Consider the following 4,577-nt stretch of genomic DNA (forward strand, 5'->3'; position numbering starts at 1 on the left):
CCCCGACCCTGCCAGTGTGTCCACCCAGTGTTGGTACCACCTGCCTGTATTCCTAGTGGGGCAGCAGGGCCTGTGGCTATTCCGGGGAACAGCCCTGAGGCACCACCACATTTTGGTGACATCTACCAATTTCTGCTTACATTTACTTTAGTTATTGTCCATTCTTGTTCCTGGACTACTTCTGTGTTATTGCTTTCCAAGCTTCTCTTTCTTTCTGAGTAAAAATCCCACCTATATATACAAGGTGGCCTTTTCCCTCTCATTTAGCTGCTATCTATCTAACTTCATTATCCTCTCTGGCCTTCTCAGCCTCTGAATTAGTCTCTTCTAGAAATGTCAGAAATCTGCCACTAACTCCCCTAGCCACATGGTGAGGGAACATAGCAATAATGCTGGTCCTAAGCTGTCCCTTTGGTGCCCTGCTAACGCCTTAGCCAGTATTATGGTATTAAATAAGAGGCAACGAAACAAACCAGGGATGTCTTGCCTTCCATGGGACCTTGGCAGGTGATGGAGATGTGTTGAGAGCAGCAAGTCTTTTTTTGGAGGGGCTGGGGAGAGGAGGCAGCATATTGATGTAGCTCATCCTGCCAGTCCTTTTCTTTTTCTTAAATAGGTGTCTAAAACCCGCACTCTGCTCAGAGACCTGAGGCAGGGCACCAGGGAGCTGCCACCCTGGGCTACATATATGGCATCACTTCATGAAACCCAGTGTGCTGCCTTGCAACCCTGTCCCCACTGTCAGGTGATTCTTCCTCTGAGCATCACGGCCAGAAGGGAACACCAGTTTTCATTTGCATCTTTAACCTCTAGGTCATTGTTTCTTGCTTTTCTCTGACCATTTCGGAAGATGCTTTCATTTATCCCAGATGAAAACAATGGGAGCTCCTGAAGCCTCATTAAATCCTCTGGAGGAAAATGCCAAACCTGTCCTGCCAGAGAGAAAGGATGTGAAGGAGAAATTACAGTGTTAGGATGAGGTTAAGAGATGGGATATCTGAGACCCATGGGGGGGGTGGACTGCTCTCATCTGCATCTATTAATTGACTGCATTTCACACACAGTTCAGCTAGAAAACAAACCGTGAGTCTAAATAATAATAATAATAATAATAATAATAATAAAATTCAACAAGGAATACAAATCACGGGAGCGTGAGTGAAATGTAAAGCCTTTTTTACTAGGTGGACTGCAGAGCCTCAGTGTATCCTGGAGAATTTCATAAATCTAATGAAGCTTTCACACCTTCGGGGACAGGGCTTAAGCTGCTGGGCTTCCTATCCATCTTGGGATCAATAGCGCAGTTAAGTAAAAATCACCTGCAAATAAAGAACACAGAGCTGGGAGTGCAGCTCATCTCTCACAGAGGAAACAGAATAATAATCAAAAAGCCCAAGCCAATGATTTTCAAACTCACAGCTTCATCTGCGATGGTGCTTTTGCTGGGATGACCCAACAGTAAATCAGAAAATTGATCGTGGAGGTGCAGGTAATTTCACATGTGGTAGGACCCTCTACTGACATGTGAAAGGAGTGAGTGTGAAGACACAAAGGCAGTTTGCAAACTCCACCCTTCTCCCCTCTCCACTGCCACTCTCTGCAGTGTGCCCATCCTGCAGTCTTTTCCATGTAACTGCTTGTGGGTCTGCCTCGGGAACTGGCTCCTGAAATGGCTGAAATGAAGAGCAATCCCTGCTTCCTCATTCTGGGGACATGGGGAGTTAGAGCCCCCTGCCCCTGAGGCTTTGCCCAGGGCTTAGCTCAGGTTTGTGATGGGATTTGGCTCACGTGCCATGTTTGCCCAGTCCCAGGTGTGCTTGCAAAAAGGCACTTGGCTTGCTAAGGTGTTTACATGGTGGACTTGCCTAACCCCTGAGTTTCAGACTCAGCTGCTTTTCCTTGGGGCCATGGGCCCCAGCAGAGCTGGCAGCTGCAGCCCCATCCCTGAGGCAGGGCAGAGGGAGAGGTGTGAAAGAGTTGGACCATGGAAACCCTTTGAGATGGCAGCAGTGGGCACTTAGGGGCAAGTTTCCTTCCACTCACTCCTCTCCCTGTTGGCACCTCAACTTCGGGGGCTACAGCTTCAAGGCACTTGGTAAAGAGCAAGATATCAACCGAGTCACCTAGCCTGGCAGAGCCAGTGGGGAAGCAAGAGACGCGGGCTTGTGTTTGTTGTTATGTGTGTAGGTGTGACCCTCAGTGGTGAAATGTCCATGGGCAACAAATCAGGGGTAAACAAACATTTGGCTCTTATTGAGGTAGGACTCATCCTTCCATTCCAGCCCAAACACAAACGTAACTCAGATTAGTTACTTTATGACTGAAGTACTTTACAGCACAAATTATTTTATTTCCTGTGGCTGTGGAATTGCTTTTCTTTCTTTCACACCGTGCAGCGTGGCCCTGGCAGTGGGTAAGTACCAACATAATGAAGTGGGAAGAGTCCTACCTTAGGGAAGCAAATTAAATTTTTGCTTTTACCTTTGCAGGGGCGGGAGAGCTATAAATTTACTCATCTCTAAGAGGTCATTGCACAGCAATGTTCTGCCTTCTGCTGAAAAGAAAAAAATAAAATAAAAATTATGTACTAAGGGGTGAAAAGTAAGAGAGCTGATTGTAGTCATTCAATACATCATATTTAACTGGATTATCTAGCTGACGTGAAACTTTGTGATGCTGAAATCAGAAGACCCTAGTAAGGGAGAAATCAGCAGAAAAAGGGACAGCAAAGTAGAGGACACATCCTGGGGGTGGACAGCATCAGGGGGCAAGTAACCATGGGAAGGACATCAGCAAGGATGTAGGGACCTCCCTCTGGGCTGCTTGGTTTTCTCCTCCAGGCTGGCAGCCCTGATGAAAGGGGATGTCGAGTCCCAACCTTGCTGGGAAAAGAGAGAGAGAGCTGGTTGTCAGGTCACCCATGTGGGCTTTTGGGGAAGCAGATGCTGCAGGAATGACAGACCTGTGTCTCCTGACCAGAGGTAAGAGCTAGTCAGGGTGGGGTGGGTGCAGACAGCTCAAAAAAGGAGATGGAAGTGTAAGAGAGGGTCCTGCTCAGAAACCATGGAGGTCTCACTCTTTCCTCTACACGCTTTAAACCTCAGAGGGAATGAATAACCTTGTGCTTTGTGTCTGAGTAATAATCTTGTGTTGTTTTAATCATCTCTGAGGTCCTGAATCTCCGTAGGAAAAGAGTGTATGGGTAAAATATTGGCCTTTCTGTGTCAGCGCTGGCTTTGTTTCTGTTTGCTAACTGCAAAACCTGTCCTTAATGAATGTATCTATCTGGAACTGGAGTGAAGGATGGGAAATTAAATGTCTCATTGATACAGGCTCAAATTTCATGGACCATCAGTGTCCCTCAGTGTGTAGGGCTGCATGTCTAAGGTTGTCAGTGAAGTGACTGTTCACAGAAGGAAATGGGGCTTAGCCATCACTCCTTCTGCCAAGCTGGGTCTGTCTACAGGCAGGATTCTATCTTAAGATACACAGATTTAAAGATAACTTTCTCCCCCTGACTTTTGTTTTGTTTTGTTTTGCTTTGCTTTTCAGTCTGGCAGCAAAGCTAGAACATCCACAGCTTGTCACAGCATTCAGGGAGAGCTTGTAGAAGAGTAATGACCAAAAAGCATAAGATCTGCCGGTAACTGCTTAATAACAGACTGTTTCAAAATGCTTCTCTGACGTTTCCATTTTTTATTTATAGGATGTGGAGTACATGCAAACAGAGCGTCTTTGGGATTGCACGGTGAGCCCTGGGGCATTCACAGATCCCAGCTATAAATCTGGAATAAGGCAACACATGCTGACAGGTATTGTTACTGTTGTAATAAACATGTTTTGTTTGCTCTTTTCATTCTTTTCCTCATTCAAGATACTGCAGATTTCTACTTCCCAGTCTAGTATGGGCACCCTTTGAACAACCTCATGGCTCCCAAACCAGCAGGTCAGCCCTGAGCATCTTGTTTCCCCTTAAAACCTGTGGAAATTAGGGCTCAGGTTCTCAAAGCTACGTAGTCACCTAACTCGTATAAATAGAAGGTGGTGGCAGCAATAATTATTTTGTGAATTGACTCCAAAACTTTGCCAGCAAAATAAATTGAAATGTTGAAAAACATAATAACTGGGGAAGGTAGAAGGTGAAATGTAATCAGTAGGATGATCATACAGTCAAGTCAGGAGCAAAACAATGGGACCAACAGAAATGGGCAACTGCCTGGAAATGCAAAATAAATAATATGAAATAAAATGGGAGGATAGTATGAGAGGAGATGTGTAGGACCATGTAAGGCACAGTGAAGTTCTACCCAGCAAACTTAAAGAGGCAATAACATGTAGGCTGGTGTAGACATGACAGAGAAGTGTGATGGGGGAAGATTTGAAGCGAGGATTTCTTGGGCTGCAGTGATAATGTAGAGAGATGTTGTAGCTGGCAGAATCAGATAGAAAAATTACATTATGCAGAATTATATGGAAAGGAGTATATTACTCTGCCCTCTCCCAACTATGAAACAGACTGAAACTTCACACCTAGTCACCTCTAGAATTTGGAAAAGTTGTCCCTGAACTCCCCTCTC

This window comes from Antrostomus carolinensis, unplaced genomic scaffold (genome assembly GCF_000700745.2).
Source record: "Antrostomus carolinensis isolate BGI_N321 unplaced genomic scaffold, ASM70074v2 scaffold1166, whole genome shotgun sequence".
NCBI classification, from domain to species: Eukaryota; Metazoa; Chordata; class Aves; order Caprimulgiformes; family Caprimulgidae; genus Antrostomus; species Antrostomus carolinensis.